Genomic DNA, 15764 nt, shown 5'->3' with positions numbered 1-15764 from the left:
ATGGAGGAAAATCCCTCAAACTAGAGCTGAAGGAATCTTGTCTGGCTACAAAAATCTTTTACAAGCTGCGATGCTTTCAAAAGGAGGCGCTACTAGGTAGTAACCACGCAGGGTGTCTAAATTTTACATCAGCCCATAAAAGCAGGCAAATAGTGGAAAATGAAATGGACTTTATTAACCCATGTGTTTTGGCAACGTTTTGGCTGTTACAAACCTTTCTCAAGTCACAGCTGAAACGTTCAAAGAAGAAGAAAGTCCAGCTCCAAGAGATAAAATCCAGAATTTTTATTAAATCATATTTAAAAATAGATACATGGCTGCTTGTGATCAATTGTCGGTAAATGGATGAAGTTACCGCATGGGGATATTTCCAAGATCTCTGAACGCGTTTCGAGCGCAAGTGCTCTTAGACTCAGAGAAGCTGTGGAACATTAGCTGAACAACATATAAGATCAAGTTCCAGGTGGTGAGAATCATGTGATCAGTAATGCGCAATCAATGGAAACTACATCCATGGAAATACAAGATAATGAGATAAAAAGAAAAGAAAAGCAAAGAAAATATACAAACACAATATATAATCAATAGTGCAACATAAATTCTTTTCTCAAATTTAAGCCTAAAGGAACACGAGTATCAAGTACATAAATCCAATAAGCTTCGCGGTTCCTTAAGAATTTTTCTCTGTCTCCACCTCGTACATTCTTTTTAATTCTTTCCACCGCATAGACCTTCATACTAGATGGGTCCCTATTATGGACAGAAATGAAATGCTTTGATAGATTAGAAACATTTCATCCCACCAAGGACAACATCTGCAAGGAGTTTGTATGTTCTCCCCGTGTTTGCGTGGGTTTCCTCCGGGCACTCCGGTTTCCTCCCACATTCCAAAGACATAGTGATAGGGAATTTAGATTGTGAGCCCCATCGGGGACAGTGATGAAGATGTGTGCAAACTGTAAAGCGCTGCGGAATATGTTAGCACTATATAAAAATAAAGATTATTATTACTATTTCTGACAGTAGTTTGCCCAATGTCATACAGGTGTTCACGTATTCTCTCCTTTAGTTTGCGAATAGTAGATCCCACATATTTTAAACCGCATTTAGTGCATTCAGCAATATAGATAACATAATTTGAGTTGCAGTTTAAACATTCTTTGATGTTGTGCACTTTGTTTTTGGCAGAATCGGAGAAGGATAAAGTTTTAGATGAAAAATGAGAAGTTTTGCATGGTGATTGTCCACATTTATGATATCCACATGTGGATAACCAATTGCGTTTTTTCACTATTATGACATTCTTCTGAGCGATATAAACTGGGTGACAGGCTATTGCCTAATGTTAGAGCCCCTCTAGAAACTATTTTAATTCTGTTTTTCAATAATTTATTCATAGTGTCATCTCTACGCAAAACATGCAAGTTATTATTAATTATCCTACGAGTTTGTTTGAAATAAGGGCTATCTGTGAGAACTAAGGTCGGACAATCACTGTTATTTTTTTGACTGGGAATGTTGGACTTAATAAGAGGATCTCTTGATTTTTTGTTCACAATAATTGCAGCTCTTTTAATTGTCCAAATTGGATAACCCCTTTTATTTATGCGGTTTTTGATAGAAAAAAAACTCTTTTAAAATTATCCTCCATGCTACAATTTCTTTTAGCGCGTGTTAATTCGCCCACAGGGATAGCCTTAATGGTATGAGCTGGATGATAGCTGTGAGCATGCAGGATGGTGTTACCTGCAGTTTTCTTTCTGTAGGTGGCAGTACAGATACACTCTTGTGGTTTCCCAGTCAAACAAAGATCCAAAAAACATATGCTATGTGAATCAGAAAAATAGGTAAAATTTAAATTAAATTGATTTAAATTAATATATTCTATAAACATAGGAATAAGATTAATGTCCCCCTTCCAAATTAATAACAAATCGTCTATATATCTAGCATACCATTCAATGTGGTCAAAAAAAGGGTTATCGGTATTGAAAATAAAAAGTTCTTCCCACCATGCCATGACCAAATTGGCCACAGATGGTGAGAATTTAGCTCCCATCGAAACACCATTAACACCTATGCATTGGTGGAGGAAAAACATTTTTATGAGTTTTTGGTAATGAGTGCATAATGGGAATTACGAGGGCATCGATTTGTAAAAATTCCAATTTTTATTTGTAAAAAAGCCTGATTTCTCTCCCTCAATAATTATGTTCTAAATTTTATTTAAGAAAAAATTGGTAGGATCACCTTGTAAGGGCGTATCTATTGAATTTTCTGAGATCATTTTGTTAATAGCCGAAGAATAATCTTTTTCATTCATAACAACGACTGAGCCTCCTTTGTCTGACATCTTAATAACAATTTGGTGGTTAGATTTAAGACTAGTTAAAGCTTTTCTTTCAGCATTTGTTAAATTAGGTTTGAAAAAATTCTTGTTAGAATTATTTATCAGTTGTTTGACCTCTCTCTCTACACAATCTTGGAAAATTTCCATTTCGTTTGTTTTAGCTTGAACAGAATAAAAAAGTGGATTTTTTATTCTGAAAGGGAAGTATGAGGTTAATGCATCAAAAGAACCATTGGAGTTATTTAAATCGAAAAGATTTAACAGCCATGATTGCTCTAAAAAATTCCTACCAAGAAAAACATTATCTTGAGAGATTTTATATACATCATGTGATTCATTATCTGCAAAGAAATGTTTCTTGACAGTAAGATCTCTACTAAATTTATTTATATCTTTGAGAGTGGAAAAAACGTCCAGACTAGGATTGAGAGGTGCAAAGTTCAGTCCTTTGGATAACAATTTCAATTCCGCAGGAGACAGGGAAAATGAGGATAAGTTGATAACATCTAAAGATGTGTCTTGCTGGAACTCCTCAGAAGAGATTTCAGAAACACCGGCATGTCCTGAATGTTTCCGTCCTGCCCTCCTTGTGCGTTTTTTGACAGGGATCTTCGTGATTTCTTATAATAGTTGGTTTGAGATTTATTTTTCTTAGCACGACTGGTATCAGAAAAATCACATGATGGATCAGTGTAAATGTCCGATGACTCCAAATCCGAAGAGGAGAAAGTAACCTGATTTTTATGGTTAGTATTCACCAAGGTGCGGGAATGTTTTTTTTAGAATTGATTTAGGTGTATGAATAGCTCTCTCCCACCTGCCCCACTCATAAACCTGATCATTAGAGTAATCAAAAATATCTCTGTTGAATTTCCTTTTTTTAACATCTACAATGAAATCCTCCAAGGTTTGCATCTTTATTTTCAGATCTTTGCGGAAATTCTCATATGACTGAACTGCCATAGAAGATTTTAATAAAGACAGGTTTTTGTCCAAATCAGCTTGAACACGTGTCAGTTCTTGGTCTTCATGTTTGACAATTAGTTCCATTAATCTTATGGAACAGTTAGATAAAATAGTGTTCCATGCCTGTGTCAAATCTTCATTGAAAACCGTTGTTGGTATCTTTTTTATTCTTAAGCCACGTGGTATCGTATTCTTTTGAATATAGTTCTCTAGTGTGGTCTTATCCCACCAAACACGGGTTTCACTGAGAGATAATTTCTCTATTTCATGCATAAGGTTGACTTGATCAGGTGGTGTGTCCAGAGTGTTTGCGGCAGATTGGAATACTTGTGCAGCACGTTCTCGCCTGCTTGGATCTATCAAAGCATCCATGTTTGAGAAAAGTTCTATTGTGCACAAATCCAAAAAAGGAAAAAATCCCCAATGATCACACAAAACTAGCTATAGCCAATAGGACAGACCCATAAAAGTCTTTAGATTCATGCACATAAATTCATGAGCTTTGGGGTTTCAATTCTATAGAAAAAGGGAGCGCGAAAAAGGCAGGGGTTAAATACAGAAAAACAAATTTCAGCTCACCTTTTGTAAGTTCATAGGAACTAGCAGAAAACTCTGAGCACGGACACGTCTCTGCCAAGAGGTATTTGTAACAATCCATAGAAGAAGAAAGTCCAGCTCCAAGAGATAAAATCCAGAATTTTTATTAAATCATATTTAAAAATAGATACATGGCTGCTTGTGATCAATTGTTGGTAAACGGATAAAGTTACCGCATGGGGATATTTCCAAGATCTCTGAACGCGTTTCGAGCGCAAGTGCTCTTAGACTCAGAGTAGCTGTGGAACATTAGCTGAACAACATATAAGATCAAGTTCCAGCTGAAACGTTGCCACATCACATGGGCTAATAAAATGTACTTCTTTTTCACTATTCGCTGGAGTACTGCCTCCTTTTTATTCTTTTATATTACTTCTACAAATGGATTTGTTTGGAGGGCCTTGCACCCAAAATTCATATTGCATTTTTTCTGGTTTATAATCTTTTTTCTTTTTGCCTAACATACAAAGGTAATGAGTCATGTTTAACTTTAGGCCTTTTAGAGATCATTTCATCTTCAAGTTGCTTAACTTGATTTTGACCAACGTTGCTTAAACTTTTACATGCAACTGTATATAGCAGATACTAGTGTGTAATACTTATAGAAAGTAGAAGGACAAGACCAGGTTGCTGTCTTACAAATGTGCTCAAGGAGAGTTGACATCATCGGGCTCCTTAGTTTTCCGGCGTCTGATTACAATGAGGTAGAGAAGGATATTTACCCACAAAATGGCCCTTTCTTTTACAGTAAAAACATACTCCTCCCTTTATGCCAAACTACAGTCTGATATCCAAAACAAGTTCCTCACCCAACTGCATAGGTTCTGCAGATGAAGCAGACCAAGTTTCCCTTGGCCCAGGACCTCCTCTATATTGGGGTCTCTCTTTAGGTTTCTCTTCCTTCTGATAATTGGGCTAAAGCAAAAAGGAGGAATAACTATCTCCTGTAACCTGTGAAACCAGGACTAGGCTTCAAAATTACTCTGTCTTCCAGAATCTGAGTATATGGTGAAACTCTGGAAAGGGCTTGAATGTCACTGACCCTTCGTGCAGATGTTAAGGCTACCAAAAAGGCTGCTTAAGAGAAAGAACTTTAACAGATGTCGATTCAATGGGCTCAAAATAATAACTTAGTCATGGCTTCTAAGACTAGCTTTAAATCCCATGGCACTGCTTTCTCTCTCAGGATGTTTCTGGATCTAAATGAAGCTCTAATAAATCTAGACACCCAATAATTGCATGCTAGATCACAGTTATACAGGGCCCCCAGTGCGAATATTCTGAACCTTGAGGGTGCTTGACTGGCTGCAAACTGTCTCTAAATGTTGGTTGGAAAAAGTGGACACCTTGTTCAGGACGAGATTCTCTAATTTCAGGAGCTTTTTGGTTTTGCCGGTGGTTTTGAACCAGGTTAGTGGGATGTCACATTCTGACAGTTCAAGCGTCTACAACAAGACGGATGGTAAACGGTCGTAGACCACAAAGCGGAGGTTTGTTTCCTGGAGATGGAGGTATTCTAGACTCTGGTAATGCTTTTCCAGGACCTGAAAGATGGCTGGTGAAAGGAACTCCTCATTCTTCACTGACTTTAAGAGGCTGTCTTACAAATGTGCTCGAGGAGAGTTGACATCATCGGGCTCCTTAGTTTTCCGGCGTCTGATTACAATGAGGTAGAGAAGGATATTTACCCACAAAATGGCCCTTTCTTTTACAGTAAAAACATACTCCTCCCTTTATGCCAAACTACAGTCTGATATCCAAAACAAGTTCCTCACCCAACTGCATAGGTTCTGCAGATGAAGCAGACCAAGTTTCCCTTGGCCCAGGACCTCCTCTATATTGGGGTCTCTCTTTAGGTTTCGCTTCCTTCTGATAATTGGGCTAAAGCAAAAAGGAGGAATAACTATCTCCTGTAACCTGTGAAACCAGGACTAGGCTTCAAAATTACTCTGTCTTCCAGAATCTGAGTATATGGTGAAACTCTGGAAAGGGCTTGAATGTCACTGACCCTTCGTGCAGATGTTAAGGCTACCAAAAAGGCTGCTTAAGAGAAAGAACTTTAACAGATGTCGATTCAATGGGCTCAAAATAATAAATTAGTCATGGCTTCTAAGACTAGCTTTAAATCCCATGGCACTGCTTTCTCTCTCAGGATGGGCCTGGATCTAAATGAAGCTCTAATAAATCTAGACACCCAATAATTCCATGCTAGATCACAGTTATACAGGGCCCCCAGTGCGAATATTCTGAACCCTGAGGGTGCTTGACTGGTTGCAAACTGTCTCTAAATGTTGGTTGGAAAAAGTGGACACCTTGTTCAGGACGAGATTCTCTAATTTCAGGAGCTTTTTGGTTTTGCCGGTGGTTTTGAACCAGGTTAGTGGGATGTCACATTCTGACAGTTCAAGCGTCTACAACAAGACGGATGGTAAACGGTCGTAGACCACAAAGCGGAGGTTTGTTTCCTGGAGATGGAGGTATTCTAGACTCTGGTAATGCTTTTCAAGGACCTGCAAAAAAGACAGTGCATAGGGCTATAATAAATTGCTATAATAGGTTTAAAGATTTAAACCAGAAAGATTTTAAAAATATTTGGAATCATAAGCCCAAACGCTCATCAGTATAGGACACACTGAATATGTATACAAAAAAAGCAAAAGAGAAACCAGTGCATAAACATCCAAAATAGATAGAAACATCACAGATCTTTATTAGAAACACAGGTAAAACATGGCATAATGGCATAACAGGAGTGACACAAAAAGAGCACCAAGGTGAACAGTATCCCTAAATATGTGCAAGTCGTACAAAGTGAAATAGTGTGCCGGCCAGTCATTATAACATAAGGGGAACCATCCCCAGACGATCAGCTACCCCATGAAGGGTTAAATAGTCAAAGTTCAAATGTATTGCACATACCATGGAGGAGGATACTGGACACCTAATGCTGTAAAGTCCCAACGTACATTTCGGAAGCAAAAGACCTTCCTTCCTCAGGAGGTGTGTCAGAATGGACGCCGTGTGTGATTTAAGTAAGGGTCCAAATCAAAGTGAGCGCCAATCAGGGGGAAGCGCCCAACCTCCCATCACTCCCAGGCTGGCGCCGACAATGCACGGGGCCCCGTGATGTCAGACGCCAGACCACAGGAGGATGGGGTGGAGCGAAGGGCGCGTCACCCGCGCATGCGCAGACGCGATCAAATCAGATCGCCGCCATCTTGAAGAAGGGCACAATCAAGGGCAGAATGTAATAATAACATGAGAAGTATATATCGCTCAAATTGAGCGAAGATGCTAACAGGGCGTCCACAAATGGGGCAAAAATAATACAGCAACATTTAAAGGAGAAAATAAAAAATTAAAAATAAAGCCAAAAAGAATGAGAAAGTGAAAAGGAGAGTACCACAGCCGCAAATACGCAGATGTGGTAAACACATCACAACCATATTGACAAAAGTCATACAGGCAGAACATGATCATGGACAAGGAGATATATAAGTACATACACCAGGTGTATACAGGGGGATGCAAAACAGGTTACAATGTATAAGTATGCTAAATTAGAGACTAATTAGAATGTCACAATCACAATGGGAAAATGTCACATAGCATAACAGCAATTATATATAGTATACAAGGCATTCTATCCAAACATAGTATATAATGCAATACCACCAATAGACATCCCCTCATATATAAGAGGACAATGATAAAAACGTCCCAAATTGAAGATGAACTACCCATACAAAGTCCGGAAAAATAATAAAAAATAGTAACAGAAAGAACCCCGTCTTCATCTTTACTCATAAAGATGTCATCATATTCATCCGAAGAACTGTGCCATTCATCAGATGCATCAAAAAGATGGACCAAACTCAACACGGTCATAGAAGTGCCAGACATAAAACCTAAATTAAAAACAGAATTAAAACCAACGACACAATATATGTCACTACAAGAAATAATAACAGAAAGGGGTATGTAATATTCATAAAAATGGAGCAAATGAAAGACATTCATTGAGACCATGTGGGTGGATAGTTTTCAATTTCCATATCCATTTGGCCTCTAATTGACTCAGTCTTTTAGAGAGACCCCCAGCCCGGATATCAATTTTCAGAGCCTCAATACCCCGAATTTTAAGTAAGGTGGAGTCACAATTATGGCATTCTTTAAAGTGTCTGGGAATAGTCCTCAGGGTGGAGTCATCCATGTGGCCGAGTGCCGCCTGTATCCCCAACACGTGCTCCCGGATTCGTACCTTAAACTGTCGTGTAGTAAGCCCTACATAAATGAGGCCACAAGGGCACGTAGCATGGTATACGACATATCTAGTCGTGCATGTTAATGCGTTGTCTAATAGTGAAGACCTGATCTCCACTTGAGTTGTTAAAATCAGTACAACGCACAATGTTGGGGCAGGCAACACAATGGCCACATGGAAAACAACCCACCCTGGGGACAAACCCATCCAAAAATGTAGGTTTGGGGCCTCCGGAATAGTGACTCATAACTAAATGGTCCCTTAGATTTTTAGCCCGTCGGAATGCCATAGATGGTCTCTCTGTTGTGAACCTTTTAATGACCGGGTCAATGCGAAGAATTGGCCAAGCTTTACCAAGGGCAGTGCGAACAGCCTCTGATCTCGAACTAAAGGTAGTAATAAACCTCACAATTTGGTTTTCCGTTAACGCACTAGATGTCCCTGGTTTGTATAGTAAATCCTGTCTTGTGGCATGCTTGGCACGATTGAATGCTTTCTTGATGGATCTATGGCTATATCCACGCTCTAGGAAACGCTGACGAAGCTCGTCTGCACGATGAAAAAATATTTCATCCGTAGAGCAAATACGGCGCAATCGTAAAAACTGCCCAATGGGCACTGCCTTAATAACATGCTCCGGATGTGCAGACGTAGCGTGAAGTAAGGAATTTGTTGCGGTAGTCTTTCTGAATATGTCCGTCTGTAACACCCCAGCGGGGTCCCTCCTCACAGTAACATCCAAAAAATCCAGCTCATTTGCATTACATATAAACGTAAGTCTAATATTGCGGTCATTGTTGTTTAAATTGGAGACGAGCTGCGCAAGGTCGACCGAAGTGCCCTTCCAGATGAAGAAAATGTCATCAATGTACCGCGTCCAAAAGGGGACACGGCACATTGACCCATCCTCATCTGACAGAAAGAGGTCCCTCTCCCACAGCCCCAGGAAAAGACCAGCATAGGTAGGCGCAAAGGCGGATGTTACTGTGAGGAGGGACCCCTCACAGTTTCCCTTGGCCCAGGACCTCCTCTATATTGGGGTCTCTCTTTAGGTTTCTCTTCCTTCTGATAATTGGGCTAAAGCAAAAAGGAGGAATAACTATCTCCTGTAACCTGTGAAACCAGGACTAGACTTAAAAATTACTCTGTCTTCCAGAATCTGAGTATATGGTGAAACTCTGGAAATGGCTTGAATGTCACTGACCCTTCGTGCAGATGTTAAGGCTACCAAAAAGGCTGCTTAAGAGTAAGAACTTTAACAGATGTCGATTCAATGGGCTCAAAATAATAACTTAGTCATGGCTTCTAAGACTAGCTTTAAATCCCATGGCACTGCTTTCTCTCTCAGGAGGATGGGCCTGGATCTAAATGAAGCTCTAATAAATCTAGACACCCAATAATTCCATGCTAGATCACAGTTATACAGGGCCCCCAGTGCGAATATTCTGAACCTTGAGGGTGCTTGACTGGCTGCAAACTGTCTCTAAATGTTGGTTGGAAAAAGTGGACACCTTGTTCAGGACGAGATTCTCTAATTTCAGGAGCTTTTTGGTTTTGCCGGTGGTTTTGAACCAGGTTAGTGGGATGTCACATTCTGACAGTTCAAGCGTCTTCAGCAAGATGGATGGTAAACGGTCGTAGACCACAAAGCGGAGGTTTGTTTCCTGGAGATGGAGGTATTCTAGACTTTGGTAATGCTTTTCCAGGACCTGAAAGATGGCTGGTGAAAGGAACTCCTCATTCTTCACTGACTTTAAGAGGCTGTCTTACAAATGTGCTCGAGGAGAGTTGACATCATCAGGCTCCTTAGTTTTCCGGCGTCTGATTACAATAAGGTAGAGAAGGATATTTACCCACAAAATGTCCCTTTCTTTTACAGTAAAAACATACTCCTCCCTTTATGCCGAACTACAGTCTGATATCCAAAACAAGTTCCTCACCCAACTTCATAGGTTCTGCAGATGAAGCAGACCAAGTTTCCCTTGGCCCAGGACCTCCTCTATATTGGGGTCTCTCTTTAGGTTTCTCTTTCTTCTGATAATTGGGCTAAAGCAAAAAGGAGGAATAACTATCTCCTGTAACCTGTGAAACCAGGACTAGGCTTAAAAATTACTCTGTCTTCCAGAATCTGAGTATATGGTGAAACTCTGGAAAGGGCTTGAATGTCACTGACCCTTCGTGCAGATGTTAAGGCTACCAAAAAGGCTGCTTAAGAGAAAGAACTTTAACAGATGTCGATTCAATGGGCTCAAAATAATAAATTAGTCATGGCTTCTAAGACTAGCTTTAAATCCCATGGCACTGCTTTCTCAGGATGGGCCTGGATCTAAATGAAGCTCTAATAAATCTAGATACCCAATAATTCCATGCTAGATCACAGTTATACAGGGCCCCCAGTGCGAATATTCTGAACCTTGAGGGTGCTTGACTGGCTGCAAACTGTCTCTAAATGTTGGTTGGAAAAAGTGGACACCTTGATCAGGACGAGATTCTCTAATTTCAGGAGCTTTTTGGTTTTGCCGGTGGTTTTGAACCAGGTTAGTGGGATGTCACATTCTGACAGTTCAAGCGTCTACAACAAGACGGATGGTAAATGGTCGTAGACCACAAAGCGGAGGTTTGTTTCCTGGAGATGGAGGTATTCTAGATTCTGGTAATGCTTTTCCAGGACCTGCAAAAAAGACAGTGCATAGGGCTATAATAAATTGCTATAATAGGTTTAAAGATTTAAACCAGAAAGATTTTAAAAATATTTGGAATCATAAGCCCAAACGCTCATCAGTATAGGACACACTGAATATGTATACAAAAAAAGCAAAAGAGAAACCAGTGCATAAACATCCAAAATAGATAGAAACATCACAGATCTTTATTAGAAACACAGGTAAAACATGGCATAATGGCATAACAGGAGTGACACAAAAAGAGCACCAAGGTGAACAGTATCCCTAAATATGTGCAAGTCGTACAAAGTGAAATAGTGTGCCGGCCAGTCATTATAACATAAGGGGAACCATCCCCAGACGATCAGCTACCCCATGAAGGGTTAAATAGTCAAAGTTCAAATGTATTGCACATACCATGGAGGAGGATACTGGACACCTAATGCTGTAAAGTCCCAACGTACATTTCGGAAGCAAAAGACCTTCCTTCCTCAGGAGGTGTGTCAGAATGGACGCCGTGTGTGATTTAAGTAAGGGTCCAAATCAAAGTGAGCGCCAATCAGGGGGAAGCGCCCAACCTCCCATCACTCCCAGGCTGGCGCCGACAATGCACGGGGCCCCGTGATGTCAGACGCCAGACCACAGGAGGATGGGGGTGGAGCGAAGGGCGCGTCACCCGCGCATGCGCAGACGCGATCAAATCAGATCGCCGCCATCTTGAAGAAGGGCACAATCAAGGGCAGAATGTAATAATAACATGAGATGTATAGTGGGGCAAAAAAGTATTTAGTCAGTCAGCAATAGTGCAAGTTCCACCACTTAAAAAGATGAGAGGCGTCTGTAATTTACATCATAGGTAGACCTCAACTATGGGAGACAAACTGAGAAAAAAAAATCCAGAAAATCACATTGTCTGTTTTTTTTTCATTTTATTTGCATATTATGGTGGAAAATAAGTATTTGGTCAGAAACAAGCAATCAAGATTTCTGGCTCTCACAGACCTGTAACTTCTTCTTTAAGAGTTTCCTCTTTCCTCCACTCATTACCTGTAGTAATGGCACCTGTTTAAACTTGTTATCAGTATAAAAAGACACCTGTGCACACCCTCAAACAGTCTGACTCCAAACTCCACTATGGTGAAGACCAAAGAGCTGTCAAAGGACACCAGAAACAAAATTGTAGCCCTGCACCAGGCTGGGAAGACTGAATCTGCAATAGCCAACCAGCTTGGAGTGAAGAAATCAACTGTGGGAGCAATAATTAGAAAATGGAAGACATACAAGACCACTGATAATCTCCCTCGATCTGGTGCTCCACGCAAAATCCCACCCCGTGGGGTCAGAATGATCACAAGAACGGTGAGCAAAAATCCCAGAACCACGCGGGGGGACCTAGTGAATGAACTGCAGAGAGCTGGGACCAATGTAACAAGGCCTACCATAAGTAACACACTACGCCACCATGGACTCAGATCCTGCAGTGCCAGTCGTGTCCCACTGCTTAAGCCTGTACATGTCCGGGCCCATCTGAAGTTTGCTAGAGAGCATTTGGATGATCCAGAGGAGTTTTGGGAGAATGTCCTATGGTCTGATGAAACCAAACTGGAACTGTTTGGTAGAAACACAACTTGTTGTGTTTGGAGGAAAAAGAATACTGAGTTGCATCCATCAAACACCATACCTACTGTAAAGCATGGTGGTGGAAACATCATGCTTTGGGGCTGTTTCTCTGCAAAGGGGCCAGGACGACTGATCCGGGTACATGAAAGAATGAATGGGGCCATGTATCGTGAGATTTTGAGTGCAAACCTCCTTCCATCAGCAAGGGCATTGATGATGAAACGTGGCTGGGTCTTTCAACATGACAATGATCCAAAGCACACTGCCAGGGCAACGAAGGAGTGGCTTCATAAGAAGCATTTCAAGGTCCTGGAGTGGCCTAGCCAGTCTCCAGATCTTAACCCTATAGAAAACCTTTGGAGGGAGTTGAAAGTCCGTGTTGCCAAGCGAAAAGCCAAAAACATCACTGCTCTAGAGGAGATCTGCATGGAGGAATGGGCCAACATACCAACAACAGTGTGTGGCAACATTGTGAAGACTTACAGAAAACGTTTGACCTCTGTCATTGCCAACAAAGGATATATCACAAAGTATTGAGATGAAATTTTGTTTCTGACCAAATACTTATTTTCCACCATAATATGCAAATAAAATGAAAAAAAAACAGACAATGTGATTTTCTGGATTTTTTTTTCTCAGTTTGTCTCCCATAGTTGAGGTCTACCTATGATGTAAATTACAGACGCCTCTCATCTTTTTAAGTGGTGGAACTTGCACTATTGCTGACTGACTAAATACTTTTTTGCCCCACTGTATATATCACTCAAATTGAGCGAAGATGCTAACAGGGCGTCCACAAATGGGGCAAAAATAATACAGCAACATTTAAAGGAGAAAATAAAAAATTAAAATTAAAGCCAAAAAGAATGAGAAAGTGAAAAGGAGAGTACCACAGCCGCAAATACGCAGATGTGGTAAACACATCACAACCATATTGACAAAAGTCATACAGGCAGAACATGATCATGGACAAGGAGATATATAAGTACATACACCAGGTGTATACAGGGGGATGCAAAACAGGTTACAATGTATAAGTATGCTAAATTAGAGACTAATTAGAATGTCACAATCACAATGGGAAAATGTCACATAGCATAACAGCAATTATATATAGTATACAAGGCATTCTATCCAAACATAGTGTATAATGCAATACCACCAATAGACATCCCCTCATATATAAGAGGACAATGATAAAAACGTCCCAAATTGAAGATGAACTACCCATACAAAGTCCGGAAAAATAATAAAAAATAGTAACAGAAAGAACCCCGTCTTCATCTTTACTCATAAAGATGTCATCATATTCATCCGAAGAACTGTGCCATTCATCAGATGCATCAAAAAGATGGACCAAACTCAACACGGTCATAGAAGTGCCAGACATAAAACCTAAATTAAAAACAGAATTAAAACCAACGACACAATATATGTCACTACAAGAAATAATAACAGAAAGGGGTATGTAATATTCATAAAAATGGAGCAAATGAAAGACATTCATTGAGACCATGTGGGTGGATAGTTTTCAATTTCCATATCCATTTGGCCTCTAATTGACTCAGTCTTTTAGAGAGACCCCCAGCCCGGATATCAATTTTCAGAGCCTCAATACCCCGAATTTTAAGTAAGGTGGAGTCACAATTATGGCATTCTTTAAAGTGTCTGGGAATAGTCCTCAGGGTGGAGTCATCCATGTGGCCGAGTGCCGCCTGTATCCCCAACACGTGCTCCCGGATTCGTACCTTAAACTGGCGTGTAGTAAGCCCTACATAAATGAGGCCACAAGGGCACGTAGCATGGTATACGACATATCTAGTCGTGCATGTAATGCGTTGTCTAATAGTGAAGACCTGATCTCCACTTGAGTTGTTAAAATCAGTACAACGCACAATGTTGGGGCAGGCAACACAATGGCCACATGGAAAACAACCCACCCTGGGGACAAACCCATCCAAAAATGTAGGTTTGGGGCCTCCGGAATAGTGACTCATAACTAAATGGTCCCTTAGATTTTTAGCCCGTCGGAATGCCATAGATGGTCTCTCTGTCGTGAACCTTTTAATGACCGGGTCAATGCGAAGAATTGGCCAAGCTTTACCAAGGGCAGTGCGAACAGCCTCTGATCTAGAACTAAAGGTAGTAATAAACCTCACAATTTGGTTTTCCGTTAACGCACTAGATGTCCCTGGTTTGTATAGTAAATCCTGTCTTGTGGCATGCTTGGCACGATTGAATGCTTTCTTGATGGATCTATGGCTATATCCACGCTCTAGGAAACGCTGACGAAGCTCGTCTGCACGATGAAAAAATATTTCATCCGTAGAGCAAATACGGCGCAATCGTAAAAACTGCCCAATGGGCACTGCCTTAATAACATGCTCCGGATGTGCAGACGTAGCGTGAAGTAAGGAATTTGTTGCGGTAGTCTTTCTGAATATGTCCGTCTGTAACACCCCAGCGGGGTCCCTCCTCACAGTAACATCCAAAAAATCCAGCTCATTTGCATTACATATAAACGTAAGTCTAATATTGCGGTCATTGTTGTTTAAATTGGAGACGAGCTGCGCAAGGTCGACCGAAGTGCCCTTCCAGATGAAGAAAATGTCATCAATGTACCGCGTCCAAAAGGGGACGCGGCACATTGACCCATCCTCATCTGACAGAAAGAGGTCCCTCTCCCACAGCCCCAGGAAAAGACCAGCATAGGTAGGCGCAAAGGCGGATGTTACTGTGAGGAGGGACCCCTCACAGTTTCCCTTGGCCCAGGACCTCCTCTATATTGGGGTCTCTCTTTAGGTTTCTCTTCCTTCTGATAATTGGGCTAAAGCAAAAAGGAGGAATAACTATCTCCTGTAACCTGTGAAACCAGGACTAGGCTTAAAAATTACTCTGTCTTCCAGAATCTGAGTATATGGTGAAACTCTGGAAAGGGCTTGAATGTCACTGACCCTTCGTGCAGATGTTAAGGCTACCAAAAAGGCTGCTTAAGAGAAAGAACTTTAACAGATGTCGATTCAATGGGCTCAAAATAATAACTTAGTCATGGCTTCTAAGACTAGCTTTAAATCCCATGGCACTGCTTTCTCTCTCAGGATGGGCCTGGATCTAAATGAAGCTCTAATAAATCTAGACACCCAATAATTCCATGCTAGATCACAGTTATACAGGGCCCCCAGTGCGAATATTCTGAACCTTGAGGGTGCTTGACTGGCTGCAAACTGTCTCTAAATGTTGGTTGGAAAAAGTGGACACCTTGTTCAGGACGAGATTCTCTAATTTCAGGAGCTTTTTGGTTTTG

The sequence above is a fragment of the Dendrobates tinctorius genome, unplaced genomic scaffold, assembly GCF_039654945.1.
Source record: "Dendrobates tinctorius isolate UK_male_01 unplaced genomic scaffold, ASM3965494v1 ptg000273l, whole genome shotgun sequence".
NCBI lineage: Eukaryota > Metazoa > Chordata > Amphibia > Anura > Dendrobatidae > Dendrobates > Dendrobates tinctorius.
Note: the sequence above shows the minus strand (reverse complement) of the source record.